We start from the raw sequence: 11187 nt of genomic DNA, 5'->3' as shown, positions 1-11187 counted from the left end.
TCATGTTTAGACTCGGCTGATCCATAAGGTACCTCAGACTCTTGTGATCAATGTAGATGGTACAACGGAACCCATAAAGGTAATGTCTCCAAATCTTGAGGGCAAACACCACCGCCCCCAGCTCTAAATCTTGGGTAGGATAGTTAGCCTCGTGAGGCTTCAACTGTCTCGAGGCGTAAGCTATCACATGCCCTCGCTGCATCAATACAGCTCCCATACCTGTGATTGAGGCATCACAGTAGACTACAAAATCCTCTATTCCCTCTGGCAGGGTAAGGATCGGAGCCTCGCACAATCTCTGCCTGAGGGTCTCAAACGCCGCCTACTGCTCAGGCCCCCAACAAAACACCACCGACTTCTTGGTTAGTCGGGTGAGCGGTACTGCTATGTTGGAGAAATCCTGAATGAATCTTCTGTAATACCCTACCAAACCTAGGAAGCTCCGAATCTCGGATTGAAACTTCGGGACCTCCCACTGCATCACGACGTGTATCTTGGCCGGATCTACCAGAGTACCCTTCTGGTTGATGAGGTGACCAAGGAACTGCACCTCACGCAACCAGAACTCGCACTTGGAGAACTTTGCGAAAAGTCACTCCCTTCTCAAAACTTCTAGCACCTCCCTCAGGTGCTCCTCATGCTGCTCCTGAGTCTTGGGATATACCAAGATATCATCTATGAGTACTATCACAGACTGATCCAGCATCGGTCTGCATACGTGATTCATGAGATCCATGAACGCGGCTGGAGCATTAGTGAGCCCAAAAGGCATCACCATGAACTCGAAATGACCATAGCGGGTCCTGAAAGCAGTCTTCTGCACATCTTCACCTCTGATCCGCATCTGGTGATATCCGGAGCGTAAATCAATCTTGGAGAACCAAGATGCCCCTGAAGCTAATCAAACAAATTGTCTATCCTCGGGAGGGGGTAACGGTTCGTCACCATTACCTTATTCAACTCCCGGTAGTCTATACACATACGGTGCGACCCATCCTTCTTCTTCACAAACAGGATCCGTGCTCCCCAAGGGGAACTACTCGGCCGAATAAAACCCTTGTCTAGTAGCTCCTGCAGCTGCGTAGACAACTCCTGCATCTCAGGGGGATCTAACCGGTATGGTGCCTTAGCTATCGGAGCCACACCAGGAATTAGGTCGATCCCAAACTCGACCTACCTCTCAGGAGGTATTCCCGATAAATCCTCCGGAAATACATCTGGGAAGTCTCGCATCACCGGAACATCGTCAATTGTCGTCTTGCCCTTCTCCCGGGCATCCAAGACATAAGCTACATAACTGGCGCAACTCTGCTGAAAACAGCGCCTCGCTCTCGCGGATGAACAATGAACTGGTCTGCGATGTGGCCTATCGCCCTGAATCACTAACTCTCCCCCACTGGGAGTGCGAACCCTCACTAGCTGCAACTCGCAATCAATCACCGCCCCATTGGGACTCAACCAATCCATGCCCACTATAACCTTATTCCCTCGCAGGGGAATAGGGACCAAGTCCACCGGAAACTGCTCGTCGAACAACTGAAGAGAACATCCTCTATACACTCTGGTGACCCTCACGATCCTGTCATCTACTATCTCGACCTCTAGTGGACAATCCAGCTCCCCTGGAGCTCTACTAAATCTCTTGCTAAACGCTATCGATACAAACGATCGGGTAGCCCCCGAATCAAATAATATTGTAGTAGGAATGTTGTTCACAGATTACGACCCTATACGAAACATGTAACAATAAGCAATAATCAATAATAATATAGAGATGAAGGGAAAATACATACTCGTCACCACATCAGGAGTCGCTCGTGCCTCCTCTGCTGTCATCTGAAAAGCTCTACTCTTCGCCACTGGCGCCTCGGCTTGGCCCTGCCGGCCATCTATAATCCTCAAAGTAGCAGGGGCAGGTGCAACCACCTTCCCTGCTGCAACTAAACTCGGACACTGGGACTTTTTATGTCCCTTCTGATTGCACTAAAAGCAAATCAGATCTGATGTTGCAATGGTGGTAGCAGGGGCCGTACAATCCCTGCTTAAATGCCCAGTCTGACCGCACTTGTAGCAACCGAAACTCCCTGCCTTGCACACCTCATCATGCAATGTCCCACACTTGCCACATCGACCGTGGCTGTGCTGACTCGTGGATCTGTGATCTGAAACCTTGGGCTTTTTGCCCGAACTACCTGTACCCGAAACCGCCTCTGGTTTCCTCTTCTTCTCCATCTCAAGGTCAATCTCCCTCTCCCGAGCCCTAGCAATCATGTCATCCAGCGTTTTACAGCTGGACCGGCTCACAAACTGGAGGATATCGCTCCGTAACATCTCATGATAATGGGCCTTCTTCATTTCCTCATCAGCTGCATACTGAGGAACGAGAAGAGCCCTCTCCCTGCATTTGGCGGTGATCTCCGCCACGGTCTCTGTAGTCTGGGTGAGTTCCTAAAACTCTCTAGCTAACTGCTACACCTCGATAACCAGTGCAAACTCCTCCCTGAACCTGGTAGAGAAATCAGCCCAGGTCATGGCATCTAGCGCTGCATCATCTCTAATGGTATGTCCAATCTCTTCCCACCAATCTCGTGCCCTGTCCTTAAGAAGATAGGATGCCAATCTAACCTTGTCCCCCTTGGGACACCTGCTCGTTCGGAAAGCGTTGGCCACGTCCGCCAACCATCTAGTACTCGCTATGGGGTCCCGTACCCCATGGTAATCTGGAGCTCCACATGCCCTGAACTCCCTGAACGTAAGCGTGCGCAACCCCATCATGGCCGCTACCTCAGCACGGAAAGTACGCAGCCTCTCGTCCATCATCTCTAAGATACCCTCCTTAATCGAACCGAAGATCACAGGAGTCTGCTCAAGTATAGTGTGAGTAATCTCTGCAGAGAGAAACTCCCTGGTCTGCTCATCCAACTGCTCGGCCTCCGGGCCTGATCCTGATCCCCCTCCGGCACCTGAACTGCCGACTGCTGGTCTAGGGCGTAACTCCACCATTCTGAAACACAATCATAATAAATGTCAGGAACACTGATATATCTCGAGGGATCATTGATAACAATACTAGCTTCCTGGTCTTCTCTCAGCCTTTCTTGATTCGAGTACGGTTCCTCTGCTTTTAGTAGTACGGGCCCATACTACCTTCCACATCTATCCGTACTTTCCTCAAGAACTGCCTTGACTCCACCAAGTCACTTCTACTACTACTGATCTCTGCTACTCTCATCCTAGGCTTGCCCTAGAGAAATCTCTGACTCCACTCAAACTAGTCCTCAGCTGCTGAAGGCCTCCTTGTAATGCTAATTAGCCATCACCTGAATACAATCACATGTGATGAGGCTCAAATAATCCTTCGATTAAAAGACTCGTCCCTACAACGGTTAGACTCAAAAAATAGAGCTGCGCAATAGGGCCAAATCCAACACTCTGAGATTATTCAACTTTGATCACATGTGATGTGACGTATTCACCTAATGGCTAACTCCCATCACCAAGAGTTCTACAAAGCACAAAGCAAGCCGCATTCGTACATAGGGAACTACTCAAGCAAATCTATTCTCATAACGAGAAACTGTACTAGCATACAATGCTAAGCTCATACTATCAGGCATAACCTAAACATGCTATCCTACTATTGTCTACTCAATACTAGCATGCAAATCTTGTAAAGTTGAAACACATATGGCAGGCACATAAGGCATCCTCCTAGATCCTTAGTCCTACTCTAGCATGTTGTTCTACTGAAACTAAAACTGACAATCATAACATAACTTGTATGGGTAATTTGGGAGTACTTACTTGAGCTCGGCTGATCGCATGCACCACACCCTTATCTCGTTTAAAAATTCTTTTCTTTCTAAGTGCTTTTCAAAATCTCTTCTGAGAATATATATATATATATATATATATATATATATATATATATATATATATATATATATATATATATATATATATATATATATATATATATATATATTTCGTTTTCAAATCTTTTTATCTTTCCCTTAGTTTGAGTTCAGATACACCCGGAAGTGTATCCAAATCCCTCAAACTAAGGCTCTGATACCAACTTGAAACATCCCAAAATACAACTCAATTTTTTTTTAATAAAATCATATGCTGAACGTCATATCATAAATCCATACGTCAAATATCTCAAACCATAATAAAATGTCGTGATACAATTGTATCAAATCAAACTAAGTATCAAAACAATCTCCAGGACAAAAACTGAAGTTGTGGTGTGTGCGATGCCATCAACCCGAGCTCTTCCCTTTTCTTGCGGAAATACCTGAAACCAAAACTGAAACTGTAAGCACGAAGCTTAGTGAGCTCCCCCAAATTACTACATTCCATACAAACATAAAACAACTACTGGGCCTTGCCCACTGCATCAGACCGAAGTCCGAAAACTGCATCAGACCGAAGTCCGGAACTAACCAAGGCCTTGCCATCTGCATCGGACTGAAGTCCAGAACTACTAAGGCCTTGCCTCCTGCATCGGACCGAAATCCAGAACTAACTGCATCGGACCGAAGTCCGGAACTGACTGCATCGGACCGAAGTCCGGAACTGACTACATCGGACAGAAGTCCGGAACTACTGAACATAGCATAGAATAAACATATCAACTAACATAACAACACATAGCACACAAACCTGTCTGAGCCACGAAGGCGTCAAACATACTAACTACTGCATCGGACCGAGGTCCGGAAACTACTGCTAGCTAAACGGGCCGGCATTGTGGCCTTAGACCCGTTCCTACTGGAAGGAAACTCACCTCGTGAACTGACTGCTGAGTGTATGGCTCTGGAAGCTATCTGTTGCTGCTCCGGTATCTCCCCGGCTACAATTCCACAAACACACTCAATCAAATACTAATAACTGCATTGGGGTGAAACGACTCTTTTACCCCTGGCTAAAGTCAACTCTCCCGGTCAAAGTCAACTTACAGTTGACCTGACTCGCCGAGTTGGGCCGCCAACTCGCCGAGTCCCTACTCTCACTTCTCAACCCTGTTTACTGCTACTCATCGAGTATGGCATCAACTCGACGAGTTCCCTTTCGATTCTAGAACTTAGGCTATCTGCATCCGACTCGCCGAGTTGTATGAACAACTCGACGAGTTGTTCTTGAATCTATGAAGATTGCCTTAGACTCGCCAAGTTGTATGAATAACTCGTCGAGTCCCTCCATTACTGAGTCTGACCTCCGGCTCACTGAGTCCATTCTACTACTCACTGGTCCCCACTCGGAATCACTCAAAGAGGGAAGAATCGGGGACTCACGGCTCGACTCGCCGAGTTCGAAGAACGACTCGCCGAGTCGCATGCATGCAGTTACTAAAAATTCGATTCTGCTTGAATCCAGCGTATATAACTTGTAGATTTGGGCTTCTTATGCACGATTAACACGTGAAGATTCTATCTTTACATGCCCATAAGCATCCATGAAGATTAAAAGACCCAAAAAGCATAATAAAGGCTAGATCTAGGGTTCTCATGCAAGGCAACTCGAAAAAGGAAATAGATCAGGGCTCTAAAGCTCCTAAATGAACAGATCTATGGATATCTCGATCCCACAAGGCATCCATACAACTATAAAGCTTGGAAAATACATTAAACTAGCCTTAGAGGTGTTCTAATGGAGGTTTTAAGCACAAACCAGAATAATTCCGAGATACACCTCAATGAACTCTGACTTTGGCCTTGGATCTTTGCTCTACACTTCCTCTTTTTTGATCCTTTCTTCTTCTTCTTCTTCAATCCTTCAAAACTCCACACAAAAACACTTTAATCACACAAGGAATGGTTTAGGGTTTCTCACAAACTCTCTCAGGGTGAAGGAGGCGAGTTGGGGGCACAAAACATTGCTTAAATAGTGAGCAAACCCGGGGATTTAGGGTTTCTTCCTGGCAGGCGGACTCGCCGAGTCACGAATATGGACTCGTCGAGTCGCCGACTTACACGTGCTCAAAATCCCCGTCTCTACTCGACGAGTCGGGCTATAGACTTGCTGAGTCCCTCTTGAAAACTTCTAAATAAATAACATGGAAACGACATACCAGAGACGGGTCGTTACACATAGGAAGGTCATATCATTAACCCAATTACGTGCTGATTTAACAGTAAAGATACCCGGCAATTCAATCTCCCAATACCACTTATCCGAAATTTACCCTATGCGAATAGGATTTAACATCTCCACAAGATAATCAAATTGGGTCGATTCAGCCCCTCCTCTAATCCCCCGATGCTAATGAAAATTTCATCCCCCCGAATCCCATTATTCACTTACTCGAGCATCTTGATTAAAAGCCAAAGCAAAGAGCCTCCCGAACCACTCCCTAAGAGAAATATCCAAGCACCAAACATCGTTCTAGAACCTCGCTTGAGTCCCATCCCCCACCACTATACATGGAATTAGAAGGAATACAATCATTCTCAAGGAGATGATTAATGGATCCTACAATCTTTTGCCAAACACCCCCTCCAGTTCCTATTCTTGAATCGTCCGAAAAACCACCACCTTCCCCATGACAAATTTGACAATTTTAACCCAAAGAGCTCCCTTGTCATTAAGGAACCGCCACTTCCATTTATAAAGAAGGCCGAGGTTAAAAGCATCCAAACTACCAACCCCAAGACCTACAAGTTTCTTATTTAAAAAGTAAAAATTTACTATAGGGGTTTATAGTTTCATACGGGGATAATGACTTAGGAGGGTAATAACGTTTCCCATCTGTCCATATTAGATCCCTAACGTATTTTTTTGTGTATTACACCATTAAAGTTGTTATAATTGCTTAGAAATAATCTTTTTTACCGGTTTCTTCCTGTTAAAAGGAATATTTGTAAACATATATAATAACCTTAATTGTGTAATACACATAAAAAATACGTTAGAGATCTAAAATGGACAAACAAAAAACGTTATTACCCTCCTAAATCATTATCCCCATAAAAGTTACTGAGCGGGTGATCGTTTGCAAAGAAAACAAATCAAAATACCAAAACCGTCAAATTTATTCAAGAAGAAATGTTTGAGGGCTAATTATGTCAAAATCCAAATTTAAGGATCAAATATGCCAATAATTTCTCCAAAGAACCAAATTTGAAATAATTATTCGTTTCAAAGGTCAAGGTTGTCATATACTCATATGCCAAAGATTTATGTCCTCAAGTATCATTTGTGTAAATTCTCTTGATCACAAGGGAAAATTTTTCTATGATCGTCCTTTTTTGGGAGGACCACTTCATCGTTATGGACCCACATCACGAGACTCTCTTCTGCAAGGCTGGAATGAGATGCCCCCAAAACCGTCTTTTCTTCAACGCAACATAAGCGTAACGTCATTTTTTATCACACAAGTGTGCTTTCTCGTCACACAAAAGGAGTGGTGACAAACTTGTTTTTTTCTTTAACTATTTTAATTTACTAAAACTTTTTTTAATAAAAAAACATAATTTTAAAAAGATAATATTTCATTAATTAAAAATACAAATACTATATATTGCTTAACTTAAAAAAAAAAAAAAAAACCCTAGAAATTTAGAAAAACAAATTAGAAACATAAAACCTACAACTTATAAATAAATAAAAAAAAAAACAAAAACAATTAAAAACTTGAAAAAAAAAAAAAAAAAAAAAGGTGTTGGGGTGTAGTGTTTTTTAACGGGTGTTTTTTCTTTACCAGATCTTTTGGAAGAAGATATTTTCAAAAAAATTGAAGGAAAAGAGAGTAAAAATGTAAGGATTTTGGTTGAATGTTATGTAAAATATTGTAAGTATATATATATATATATATATATATATATATATATATATATATATATATATATATATATATATATATATATATATATAGTAAAAAAAAATTCGGGCGTAAGGATTGTTCAACGGTCAAAGATGTAACAACCAATCACAGTACGCGGTCTTTTCTAACCACTCTGCGGATAAAATCATAGGAAACCGCACCCACGGGGCGGTGTTTGCGGTCCAGACGGCATGAATGTGGTTCCAAACTACAGCCCACTCCCAGTAGCCTAAGACACCAACAACAACCAAATCTTTTCCCAGCACAAGTTGTTGGACGTTCCAAAGCACCGAGAAAATGTCGGACTGGAGAATTACCGACAAGATTTTGCGGCAACCACCGTTAAAATGAGTTCTATGAGATTCCGATCACCAATCCATCCCACCAGCATACTAAATCCATCTTTTCGGTGAAATGACTTCTCTGACCACCACTCCGATGTTCAAAATACCAGCAAAGCTCCACGAGGGTTTCTTTTGTTGAAAGTCAACATTGTACAAGCCATGTAATGCATTTAGGGAAAATGATTTAGAAGTCCAACGAAGTTTCTAAACTATTCAAAAAACACAAATCAAGTTTTGTCTGTCCAAAAAAACCCAACGAACTTAACATTTTATCTAAAAAGCTCAACTAAATCACACTTTTCTGAAAGTCAAATAAGAGAAATAGATGACGTGACCTATTACCGTATCGGGAAAATGACTTGTTAGACCAATAAAGTTTTCAAAATGTTTAAAAAACTTCAATCATATTTTGACAGTTAAAAAAAACCCTAATGAACTTAAACAAAACAAAATTGGATTTTTTTGAATGGTTTGAAACTTTTTTGGAGTTTTTAGATAAAAAGTTAAATTCATTGAGTTTTTTTGAAAAAACAAAACATGATTGAGATTTTTTGAATGGTTTAAAAAGCTTATTAGTCTTTTAAGTGAGTTCAACCATGTCCATGTAATTCAACCTGGCACGTGCTATCCGTATGTTAATTTAACCATGTTGAGCTGTCGTTCCACTCTGACCTGATTTTACCTTGATGAAAAACTGATAACGATCATTATCACGTACTTCTGACATGTTTGTAAAACATCTTACATGTTCATGCTTCTACCTTGCAAGGTATTTTTAATCATGCTTGAAGTACAACTTGATAATGCATAATTGTTTGGAAGAATATAATGCTAAGCATGTGATGTGTTACTATGGACCACTGTATTTCACCTTAAGCCATACATGCAAGATGTATTTTTCTTTTATGCTCATAACGTGTCTCATCCCCAATTCATTCAAAATGTATTTTCTTTTTATACTATTAAACAAAGTATCACCTGATTTAATTTGATGAAAACCGATCACGAATTCACGATCACGATCACGATCACGTACTTCTTACATGTTTGTGAAACATCTTACATGTTCATATTTCTACATTGCAAGATATTTTTAATCATGCTTGAAGTACAACTAGATAATGCATAATTGTTTGGAAGAATATAACGCTAAGCATGTGACGTTTTACCATGGACCACTGTATTTCACCTTAAGCCATTCGAACATTTATTTTTGTTTTATGCTCAAAAGTCATATCGTCTCACCCCCGAAGCCATTCAAAATGTATTTTCTTTTAGGGATAATGATGTGAAAAGGTAACAAACTTTCGATTTTGTATATATATTTGATCACTAAACTTTTGTCCATTATCTATTTACAACTGAACTATTGAAACAATTCACATTTTACCCTTATGACCAGTTGTTACCGATCATCAGGGTAAAATATGAACAGTTTTAATAGTTCAGTGGCAAATAGATAATGAAAAAAAATTTAGTGACTAAATGTGAAAAAAGTCAAAAGTTTGTTTCCTTCTAAAAAATTCAATGACTATATGTGAACAAACTTCCTCTTGTATTATGTTTTAGCAAATTATTTATTTTTATTAAATTCTAACAACATTTGTTGATAAATAAATCTACGAAATAAAAAACAAAATCCCAAAAAATATATTAGAAAAACAAAAAATCTAAACCGATTATAGTTATAGGCTTAGACAACTAATCAAACAATCTCCCACTTATAGTTATGGGCTTAGACAACTAATCCTGATGCTATGGATCATGTTACTCTCGAGTCAAGTACATACCAATTATAGTTATGGGCTTAGACAACTAATCCAACAGTCTCCCACTTGGATAAATGTAATAACTATTATTTCAAGTACGACTCCAAAATCCCGACATGCAATCGTAGCTCTTAAAAGTCGTTGTCAAACTTTGACCTAGTCAATGACGCGTCCATTAGATAAGGGATCATATATTCCTCCATTCTAGATATCATATGGATTGAGACATGTATTATAATTATTCACTCTGTCCATCTGTTGTTTCTAGATTTCCGATTCATGACGACCGAGTAATTGAACAAATCAAATCAATCCAGGCTCGGCCGAGCGCTTGGGGTTGTCATCACTAAGTCATCGGGGGGCCCACAGATATCACTCTTATCCCTCTAATGATAAAAGGAATGGATAAACTTCGAATCATATGCTTGCTTTGTTTATACATCAAGTAACACACAATGACGCGTTTTATAAAACCAAGTTAGTGGTGCGTTTTCACATTATCAATGTGCAACCGACTTGTAGATCGCAACTCATATCTCTCCATTTCAAGAATATAATATATCATCGTCTCATGATCACTCATGATAACATCAATGAAGTGATATAAATGAGCATGGGTTTGATCCAATACTCGAATCTTATTCTAGAAGTAGTCATGAACATTGCAAGCAAACTTGTGCAATGTCTAAATGCCTTCAGACAACCTACAGACCCATTCATGACAGTCTTGCCTCAATACCTACTTCCAAAGTATGATCGACTGTGGATGGTTTGAATAACCTAGTTATTCGGAAAGTCAAAACATGCAAGATTAAACACAAGAATAATACTAATCCTATGTGACCCCAAAACTTTTGAATCCCATATTGATTACTCGTTATTCATTGTATAATGTTTCGAATAATCAACTTAATACTTGAATTAAAGCAATAGTTATGCCATGCTCTAAGCATGCACACTATGTTTGCCTACAGTCTTTCCTTGTGAAATAGATCAATTGACAACATTTCAATGATGCTCATTTCACAATTCCAAATCCTTATTATAAATGTAAGAATACCAAATTCTTGCCTTTTACTAAAATCTGTTAGATTCTAAACTTAGATGCATTGATCCTCTTGCAATGACGATGCAGAAAAGTCATAGAGACTTGACAACAGACATTACAAAGTATTCCAATGGAGAGCAATTCCATGAAAACGAAGTCTCACATTCAAAGTACATTCCGTTGAACATCCTTCTTGCA

This window comes from Lactuca saligna, chromosome 9, assembly GCF_052625555.1.
Source record: "Lactuca saligna cultivar CGN05327 chromosome 9, ASM5262555v1, whole genome shotgun sequence".
Classification (NCBI taxonomy): domain Eukaryota; kingdom Viridiplantae; phylum Streptophyta; class Magnoliopsida; order Asterales; family Asteraceae; genus Lactuca; species Lactuca saligna.
The sequence above is the reverse complement of the archived record's forward strand: the minus strand, read 5'-3'. Positions refer to the sequence as shown.